The sequence below is a fragment of the Macrotis lagotis genome, chromosome X, assembly GCF_037893015.1.
Source record: "Macrotis lagotis isolate mMagLag1 chromosome X, bilby.v1.9.chrom.fasta, whole genome shotgun sequence".
In the NCBI taxonomy this organism is placed as follows: Eukaryota; Metazoa; Chordata; class Mammalia; order Peramelemorphia; family Peramelidae; genus Macrotis; species Macrotis lagotis.
Genome location: NC_133666.1, coordinates 294,583,662 through 294,594,798, shown reverse-complemented (window position 1 = coordinate 294,594,798; position 11,137 = coordinate 294,583,662). Strand labels below are relative to the sequence as shown.

The window sequence follows — 11,137 nt, the reverse complement described above, 5'->3', positions numbered from 1 at the left end:
CTTGAAAGAATATAAAATGATTATAAGGGAAAGATGGGGAGATAGCCCTTTCCAGGTAAGTCTGTAGGAATGTTCAGAAATGGAATGGAATATTAATTTTGGAAAACAGCTAGGAATTCAGTTTATTAAAAAAGCAGAAGTAGATTCATGTGAAATAAGTTTAGGGAAAGTTGGTTGGTATCAGATAAGAAAGGATCTTGAATGTGAGGCTGAGAATTTGAGTTTATCCTATAGGTAAAAGGGTGTCTCTGAAGAGTGTTGAACAAAAAAAGAACATGATAAGACTTTTTCTTAAGGAAGATTATTTTGGCAATTGTGTGAAAGAGGAAAATAGGGAGAAATTGGAAACATGAAGACCAATTAATTAGCTATTGCAATTACTACTACTAGGTCTCTACCCTAAAGAGATTAAAGAAAGAAGAAAAGGACCTATGTATACAAAAATTTCTATACCATCTTTTTTATAGGTAGTAAAGAATTTGAAAACTGAGGGAATATCCATCAACTGGGGAACAACTGAACAAATATGTGTGTTTGTGTGCATGTGTATATGAGAGAGAGAGAGAGAGAGAGAGAGAGAGAGAGAGAGAGAGAGAGAGAGAGAGAGAATATCATTGTACTGCAAGAAATTATGAAGGGGACAGTTTCAACAAAACTTTCACAGACTCATATAAACTGAAGCAGGGTGAGAATAGAACCAGAACAATTTACACAATGATAGCAATATGTAAAAATAAGCAACTTTGAATACATGTAATTCTAGAGGACTCAATGAAACATGTTGCTGAACTCCTGACAAGTGATGAACTCAGATAATGGAGGGAAGGGGGACAATGTGAAGCAAGGGTTTTGCTTTCCTTACTTTTTCATTTGGAGGGTGAGGTGGGAGAGAGAGAATAAGGATGTGAAATAAAATACAATTTAACTTTTAAGCTATTGTCCAGGTGAGAGATGATGAAATGCTGAACCAGGCAACGTAACAAACATTTGTTAAGCTCTTACAATGTGCTAGCCCTGCACTGATTATAGATAAAGTGTAACCCTTGGCCCAAGGGTCACTGGCATGAGATGCTCCCCTTATTGATGGAATGAATCTCTTACCCTATGTGAGAGATGGGAATTGGTGAGAAGCAGAAAAGCTCTAGTCTTTGCTAGTTCCTTTTCAAACTCTTCAGGGAAAGTTCCCTTTAGGGCTTCATCAAGCTTTGTGTCTTTGTATTTTTCAAGTGTTGAGTCACTTTGGATATTTCTGACTGGAAAACTTTAAGAGAAAAGATGAAAGAGGATAGCCCCACTTCAAACTGCTGAAGGAAAAGACTGAAGACATGAGACTAGTTAGCAGTCTCTGTCATGTCTCTATCCCCAGCTTGAATCACTAGAGACTTCAGGCAGTACCCCCTTGTCTCTCTCTCTCTCTCTCTCAACTATCAGCCTCCTCCTTTCTCCTCTGGCAGAAACTAAAGTATCTTGGAGAAGAGTAAGGAGAGAAGAGGTAAGACATGAATAGTCGGGCGGCTAGATGGTACAGTGGATGAAGCACTGGCCCTGGAGTCAGGAGTACCTGGGTTCAAATCCGGTCTCAAACACTTAATAATTACCTAGCTGTGTGGCCTTGGGAAAGCCACTTAACTTGAATAAACTGAATTCCTAGCTGTTTCCCAAAATTAATATTCCATTCCATTTCTGAACATTCCTACAGACTTACCAGGGGGGGTAATCAGTTGTGTGGAAAGCTGAAGAGAATTCAAAGAGGATGTACTTACTGGATTTAACAGTTAAACAAATCATTGATAATGCAGCCCATGTATAATTTGAACCCTAGCTCTAGACATAATGTACCAATGTTACCCTGAGGGCCTCTCTTAACTATCAACAACATCTATAGTTTGTTCTCCCACCCAGGAAAAATGGGTTTTCCTTAGGGATATAAGAATTTGGGTTTTGGAGCCTTCCAAAAGGACCCTCAGGTCCCTTGAAAACAATCAGAATTAACAAGGGAAAGGATATAGGATGAATTTTATTTAGCTAGGAAAAATGCTAAATGGTCTTGTGCCTGATCAGATATCTAGAAATCCTTTTCTGGAGAATAAATAAACCTTTTTCATAGTGTTTCTCACTTTTATTGTTGGTTTATTCTATAAAGATTCATGATACCTTTAAAGGGATAGATAGTCTAGGTTACTCCTTGCTGAATGTATTTCCTTGCTGTGCTAATGCTTCCTTTTGGGAAGGGGACTCTACTTTTTTCTCATCAAGATTCCAAATTTCTTTTAATTTTGTCTCTCATTGAGGTCTCATCATTTCTGCCTCTACATATGGCACTAGTTCCTCAGTATGAATTATTCCTTATACCAACTGAATGTTTTTTTATACCAACAGTCCTCTCTATAGGTCTCCATGTAGCCTGCAGTCTGTATGGTTTCTGCCTTAGTCTTCAGATACTTCATGTGTTTCTTGGGGCAGTTAGGTGGTTCCCTAGTGGAATGGGTACTAGGCCTGGAGTCAGAAAGACTCATCTTCCTCAGTTCAAATCAGTCCTCAGACTTACCTAGCTGTGGGATTGCCTCAGTTTTCTCATCTGTAAAGTGAGTGGAGAAGAACCACTTTGTCAAGAAAAACCAAATGAACTCACAAAGACTAAGACATGACTGAACAATTGAACAACACTTGTATCTTTATGTGTCCCTTCTGTGGCTACTATGTCTCCTTCTAGTGGGTTTTTTCTTTCTTCCTTTAAAGGAGTTCATATTTTTAACATTTATATTCATGTGGCATCAACTTGGTGAATCTCATCAATGTTGTCTAAGCTCAGATATTACCAGTGGAGCAATGAGTTCAGACCTTCTCAAGGAAATCCATACTGTTCTCTGGATTCATAAGAGAGAAAGGAGGTTCATTTGAGTTCTTTGGATCACATACTTAGACCTACAATGGATGCCTATACACACACACACACATGTTTGTACATATATATATATATATATGTATATGGTATGCCATATATAACAAACTTTGAGAAAAGGTTTTCCATGGAGTTTAAAAGGTCAGTAGTCAGATAATAGAGAGGGTAAAAGGCATGCAGGTTAGAAGTCTAATGTAGAGACTATGCTTTTGAGGAATTTGTCAGTGAAAGACAGGATAGATAAGACCAAATCTCTGAAAGAATCAAGCAAAGGGTTTTTATTAAAGGACAGTGGAGAGACCTGAACATGTCAGAAGGCACTGATTGATAGGAGATAATTGATAAGGATAGAGTGGAGATAAGGTAAAAAGAGAAAACGACTAGAAAAGTTTTTGGAGCGGATGGTTCCTTACATCCAGTGCTTTTATTCCATACTTCTGCATCAGAAGCAGACCTACTTCTCTCATAACCAGGAGACAGTTGTGCTGAGGGGCTCGTGTATTACATTGGCAAACTTTAAACAACAATGAATGTTAAGCATATAGATGGGAATGGGCCCACCTTCCCTATTGCTTTCCACTTAGCCTTCAGGGCCTCAGCTAAAATGCTGTGATATGGTTCCAGATTCCAAAAAAAGCCCATCAAGGAAAAGTAGCTTGTCTGTCACCATGTGTCTGGAGAAAAAGCTCAAGGGAACTAAGATGAATGAGGGCTCCTAATTCTGACCTGGTGTCAGAAAGAAGGAAGCAGTCCCTAACACTAGGTGATAGAATTACTCCAGTCATCCCTTTCATTCTCAGGCCAAGGCTTGAGAGGTGCACAAGGCTGCCAAGATCTAGTGTCTCACCTCTTGGTGAAGATGATACTTCTAAAGAGAAACCTGGAATCCTAGATAGAATTAGGTTTCTACCAGGGTGTCCATCCTCCCTGCCTACTCCTCTCTCATCTCCCCTCATTAAGCATGCCAGCTTCACCTTTGCCTGTTCTGTCTTGTGCTGTGTTTTGTCTTAGGGTATTCAGCCTCCCAACAAGACTCTTTTCTCCTTAGAAGAATCAGCCTGATTCAGATAGATCAAGAATCAGAGTTTCAACAATGGTCTCCTTCCTCCTTTACACTTGGATTGTGACTAGGGGTCTTGACCCATTTCTGACCCCTTGTATTGCCCCTCTGGCAGATTAAGGAAATTGCTGCCTTTCATTTACTGCCCTTTGGAATGTAGTAGAACTCTATACAAACTGTAATGAGGCAATAAGACATACATTTAGAGTTTGATTCTACAAACATTTATTTAAAGTTACAAAGACAAGGTTAACAGCTCCTACCCACAAGAAGCTTTTTTTATATTCTATTAGATTTGGAGGTGGAAAGAACCTTGGAGGTCACAGATGAGAGAATATTGTGACCAAAAGAGATTAAATTAGAAGAATTCAGAAGAAAATGTAGGTAATATAAAGACAAAATAAAATATCTTTTTAAAAGAATGTTATATGTGCTGTCAATCCACAGTTTTGCTGAGGAAGTGATTGATTCACCAAAATAAAATGTATCAATAAAATATTTTAAAAGTCTTTTTCTATGATATATAATACATATTTCCCCTCTTTCTTTGTAGGGGTCAGGAACTATGGGTATAACAAACTGCATATATTAGCCTTTTTCTTCTCTCTTGGTTAATTTTAGTGAACTTTTATTTACCCTTTTTATGAGGATGGTTGGGAAGGGATAAAGTAAGGGGAGGACATATATTGGAAAATATAAGTAATAAAAAAAATAGACATCAAAAACTTTAAAGATAATAAAGGAGGGTAGTTGGAGTATATGATCTTTAAAATTTCTAACAGCTTTAAACCCTAGGATTTAATGCTTTCAAAAGAAAAACCATAGAAATGCTAGGATGGGGGAAGTAGGAAAAAAGGATTAAAGGATAATGAAATAAGGGTAGAGCAGTGAATATTTGAGATTCGTACCTCCTTAGATTCCCCCGTTTGAGCTGAGATGCTGACAAATATGCATAGGATTCTAAAAGTCTGACTTTATGTGAAGGTCAGTCAGAAATGCTAGGAAAAAGGATTTAGGATTAAATTAGGGACCAAATTCCAAACTGGTCCTGACTTTCCTCTGGGGATTCTGTCTCCTACCCCAACTCCACTCCCAGTATCAAAGGACTAATTAGTCATCCTATTTTTAATACCCCTTCCCTCAGAATTCTGTGAAGGCTATTTTAATTCCCCATGGCTTTTTATAAACAAAGAATACCGTTATGACCAATGACCCCTCCCCCTTTCTCCTCCTTAATCCAGGGAGGAAGCTACTGAACTACTGGAAATCTTCCTTTCTGTTAAAAAAAATTAATAAAAAAATAAAAACAACAAAAATCTATTACCCAGAGCTCTATTGGCGTTTAACAGGAGCCATGGTTGCTAAGGCCTCTGGGAAGATAAGGAACAACCTCCAACTCCCCCCTCCCCCCACCCCATCCCCGACCTGTTTCGCTGGCAAAGTCCCTCTCCACCAGGAGAGCCCCAGCCTTGTTGCTGTGGTAACCAAGAGACTGCTCTCCCCCTCATCCACAGAAATAGCCCCAGGGAGAGGAGTTGAGGATTGAATTGCTTTGTTCCTAGAGCTTGGCAGGGGGCTGGGAGCCCAGCCTGCTTGATGTGGCACTTACCCATTGGCCCAAGGGGAAGATGATGCCGAAGGGACCAGATCCACCTCTCCCTTCCTTTCCTCTTCCCTCTCATCCCCCCACTGCCCCCCCCAGCACTTCCAGCCAAACTAGAAACCTCAAGGCCACACAGCCAACTCCTCTCCTGTAATGTGGAGAGGGCCCCTGCTAGATTAGCCAGAGCCAGATGTTGCTGCCTTTGACTACATTAACCCTCTATGGGGGAAGGCAGCCTTGTTTAGGTGATTAGAATCAAAAGAAGGGCTGCTTTGGGAGCAGGGGATCTGATTCTTCAATTTGGGCAGGAAGGGACCATAGTGATCCAACTCTCTCATTTCATAGAGACAGAAACTGAGACCCATAAAAAAAATTATTAAACAGCTAGTCAGGGTCACAGGTAGTAAGTAACATATCTCTAGTCAGGCTTCAAGTCAAACCTTAATTGGGACATCAAATCATTTTCTCCTTTCCTAGATTGGAATTTGATCATGAGCATGAGATTGATGATGAGTGATGAAAGAAATTTGCCACAGGTTCTCTGCAGCAAATTTTTAAACAATGCCTACCAAAAGAACCAACAACCTTGCCCCAGATTCACTGGAGAGAAGACCATTTTCCCCTCATGATGGTCCCTCAGTTCATGGACCTGTAAGAAGTCCCTTCTGCTTAGCCCTATACATTCTTCATCCTTCTGCTCAGGGTCTTTCAAGATTGAAGACATCTATCTATTTATAGAGAATTTTAGAGATTGAAGAGAATTTAGATATAATCAATCCATTTTTTTCCCTTTCCTTCATCCCCCATTTTGCAGAAGATTAAACCAAGATTCAGAAAGGCTACATGGCCTATTCAGTCATACAACTAGTTAATGGACAAGTCTGAACAAATATTCAGGTGTAGTGCTTTGCAAAACAAAGGCCCCTCTGCATCCTGTAACTCCTCTATTTTTCCCAGCAAGTCCAAGTCACAGTTCACTGGTATTTCCTGGCCCTCTGTGGGATGATCACAAAGATTTTTTTTAAATTCTAATCTTTCTTCTCCCTAATTACACACTGGCCTCTTAGATGACTTAAAAGGATTTGCTATGAAGTTTTATGAGAGAGATAATAATGGATAAGTTGGGAATACAGTAACACAGAAAAACATTTCACACATTGCCACTTATAAAAATTGTTTAATCCCAGTCATCTGACCAGTAGTACAGCATTCAACCTACCTTATCTGCCTTCTGCACAATATAGACCTTGATAACCAGTTCTAATTTCATTGCTATGAATTAACTGACCAGAATTGTCTTTCCCAGTTCTACAGATTAAGGAGATTTTAATTTTGTTCCTGTCAAGGACCCATCCACAGTCTGCTGAAACCTACAGATCCCTTCTCAGAATGTTTTAAATGCATAAAATAAAATGTATAGGAGTACAAAGGAAACTAATTATATTGAAATAGTTATCAAATTTAAAAAACTAGACAAATATCTAATGAAAGCTATCTATGAACCTCCACCCCAAGGAGACTCCAAGGTGAAGAATCCCTGTATTAAAATCTGCTTTTGTGGGAGTTTGCCTAGACAGGGACTTTTCCTTATTATGGCAGTCCTACCCTCCTAACCAGTTTACTATCTTGGGTTACCTTAACTTCCATATCACTAGTCAAGGACTACATAAATTTATTTAGCACCCTGCCTTTCCCTACCACCCCCCACCTCGGATTTGGAGCAGAGGAATTTTCTTTTTTTATCTCATTGATGTTTCATATTGGGAAATGTTTTTCTCTTATCCTTATTTGAAGGTTTTAATTATCAATGTAATTATACCACCCTACCCCTTTCCATTTTATAAATAATTAAACTAAAGGTTAAAGAGATCCAATAGCTTAAGGGAAAATGTGAACTAGAACCCAGCCAGGAGTGGGAAGGGGAAGGGGAGAGACCAAAGGACCTTCTGTTCCCTATAACTCTACTGTTTTATTTTCTTGGATTCTCTGATCCATGAAAGCAACTCACCATCAAACCTCCACCCAAGTACCTCAATTTCATATTTTAAAAGCTTAATCTTTTGGTCAGTTTAGTTCTTTATTCTCTTTCTCCCTTTTGAGTTTGAGGTCATATAGCAACAAGTATTTCCTAGACCCATATTTTCCTACTTTTTATGTCTGAAGCTCTATCCCAGGTGAGTTTATCCCTAGTTTTCTATTGCTGAATAAACTTATCTGACCTGAAAGCCAACAGAGAAACTGGCTGCCTTCCTCTTGTGCTTAAGTGGGAATCTCAATATTTACCTTTCTCAAGGTCCTGGAATCCTGGACCTGCTTGATGCCTTTCCTCTTCAAGGCAGATCCTAAAGACTACACTTTGCTGTAGTTCTTCAGCCATCCAAAGACCCATAATTTCTTCTCTTACCCTTAGTTCTTTATCTTTCTATGCCAAGAATGAAAGTCATTGGATTATAGAGACCTTAGTCCAACCTTTTCTGTGGTAAGAGAAATATTTCCCAGAATCTATAAGTCATAGAATTATACATTTTGAAAATATGAAATAGATAAAATAGATGGTATAGATAAAATAAAAGACCTTTTGGCCTTTTTCAAGAGAAGCAATGAAAAAAAAATATTGGTTGGGTTTTTTTTAAAGGTTCTGTGGCTGAAAAAAAATTACCTGAAAACCAGCCTCTCTGAACTAACTGACATCAGCAACAAAAGGCTCTAAGCTTAGCACTGATCCCATATTCAAAGGGTTCCCAAAACTGCTAAGACATGCCACAGCTTGCAAACCTTAAAGAACTTAGGGTCAAAACCTACTGATATGTTTTGTTTGGCTATGCTTATAAGATACAAAGGAAAGTTCTACTGTCCGCAGGTTATAGAGAGATTGGTAAAAGGAGGAAGGAGGAAAGAGGAAATGAGAAGTAAAAAATGATATAAAAAGAGAGAAAATATAATCAATAAAACATTAAAAAGAATTTAAAAAGCAAACACTATTAGATTCAAACTGGCTCCAAAGAAATGATAAGCACTTGTCACTTTATACCAATATACTAGATGATCAAGAATAGATGTTATAAGCATGAAACTTTAGAGCCCAGAATTAATAAAATCTTGATAGTTTCCAAACCTTTTAAGAAAAAAAAAAACTAGCCCAGATTAGTAGTGAGGGGACACCCTCACTAGGTAGATATTTCTTTCACCACAGAAAAGTTTAGACTAGGGTCTCTGAGTTAGAAATCTATAATCTACTGGCTTCTGAACTAAGGGTAAGAGAAGCCTGAATCAGGTGAATAGAGGCAACTTTGGTGTAAAGAGGGAAGATTCTTCCCTTGCTGGGAGTCTAGGGAAAAAGACAAAGTGCAGGATAAGTTTGTTTAGGCCCTGGCCAGTGATATGAAGATAAGATAACCACTTAAGGTTACTAAACTGCATGGGGGAAGGAAATTATCATAGAAAGGAAGGTCCCTATCTAGACCCTACATTCTCTCACCTTATTGAAAGCCAAAGAAACACATTCTAGTTCATGGTTCTTATTTGTGGGAAGTCCCTTTGGGTGTTCATGGGATTCTTCAGCAATTTTTTTTCAGTTTGAAAACTCGATAAAGGAAATATGATTAATTTTCTTTGTAATCTGTAAATATTTGTTTTATGCCTTTTAAAAAAAAATCACTCTGAGAAGGGATCCATAAACTTCAGAAAACTACCAACAGGTTCCATGGTACCAATAAGGTTAAGAACTCCTAATCTAGAAGGCTGAAAAGACAATTCAGATCAATTTATCCACAGCAATGAAATAGAAATGAGAAAAAAGTAGGAATTCATAATATCCAGTCATGCCTGTCAGTCTCTACTATAACACAGGATGCTATGACACTTCTATGAAAATCAAATCCTTTTTTCTTTTGTCTTTTTTTATTACAATCATTTTTCCAATTTGCCTCCAGATTGAACTCTCTTTTGTGACAAAGAAAAAGAAGCAAAAATATTAGCTGTTGAAACCTTGTCTCACAATGTATATAATATCCCATATCAATAGTCCTCCACCTCTTTGCCAGGTGGGAGGAGGAGTGTTTCCTTATTTCTTTTCCAGAACGCTCACTGTTTGTTAACATTTCTCAAGAGTTTAGTTTCATTTTTTCTTTTTATTATTATTTTTATTGAATTTTACAATGTTTCCCCAATCTTGCTTCCCTCCCCACCCCCACAGAAGGCAATCTGATAATTTTTACGTTGTTTTCATGCTATACATTGGTCAAAATTGAATGTATTGAGAGAAAAATCAAATCCTAAAGGAAAAAATAAACTATGATATAGCAAAATTACATAATAAGATAACTTAAAAACTTAAAGCTAATAATCTTTGATCTTTGTTTAAACTCCTCAATTCTTTTTTTGGGGGGGATACAGATGGTATTCTTCATTGCAGATACCCTAAGATTGTCCCTGATTATTGTGCTGATGAAATGATCAGGTGCATTAAGATTGATCATCAACCTCATGCTGCTGTTAGGGTACACAATGTTTTGGTTCTGCTCATCTCAGTCAGCATCAGTTAATGTAAATCCTTCCAGGCTTCTCTGAATTCCCATCCCTCCTGGTTTCTAATAGAACAATAGTGTTCCATAACATATATTTACCACAATTTGTTCAAGCCATTCCCTAATTGATGGACATTCACTCAATTTCCAATTCTTTTGCCTTCATAAACAGAGCTTCTATGAATATTTTTGTACAAGTGATGTTTTTGACCTTTATCATGATCTCTTCAGGGTATAGACCCAGTAATGGTATTGCTGGATCAAAGGGTATGCACATTTTTATTGCCCTTTGGGCAAAATTCCATATTGCTCTCCAGAAAGGTTGAATGAGTTCACAGCTCCACCAATGTAATAGTGTCCCAGATTTCCCCCAACCCTTTCAACATTGATCATTGTCCTTTCTGGTCATATTGGCCAGTCTGAGAGGTATGAGGTGGTATCTCAGAGATGCTTTAATTTACAATTCAAATCCTTTAAAAAAAAGTACAAAGTCACCTCCATCCCTCAGTATATCATCAAGATGGGAATTTGTTGGAAGATGCTGTTATTATTATAATTCTCAACAATTTCAGTAAACACATATTTTTAATCATCCATAGTAGTTATCTATACCACACATTTTGATAAATATAATAAAAATTATAGGTTTTGAGCTATAAGGGACCTTACCAATTATTTTGGTCAACTCCTTCATCTTATAGATGTAGAAACTAGTGCAGAAAGGTTGTGAATTGCCTAATGTCACATAGGTGTAAATGACAGAGCCAGTATTTGAACCTATATCCAACATTCTAATAATATTGCTAAATTTTGTGTTGAAGACTGTATTTTCATTTTTCAACTATTTGTGGATTAAAAATCTTTGTTCCTCCCAAAACTTAGCCCTCAAGGAGAGCTAGTAACAAACTTAGTATTTTCTTTCTTTTTTGTTCCCTCATTGACGAAAGCTCAGTATATCTATCATTAAAGACTTCGTCTCCTCCAAAAACTTCCAAACTCTTTTATTAGCATCAATGGTGCCACTGAGTTATACTGTCTCCAAAACT

The 11,137-nt window shown here is 37.8% G+C and overlaps 1 pseudogene; it reads left to right on the top strand.

Annotated features, from left to right (window-relative positions):
- The first annotated feature begins 5,316 nt into the window (after nt 1–5,316).
- The window catches only part of LOC141499055 (peroxiredoxin-6 pseudogene), a 61,407-nt pseudogene continuing 55,586 nt past the window's right edge, over nt 5,317–11,137 (top strand).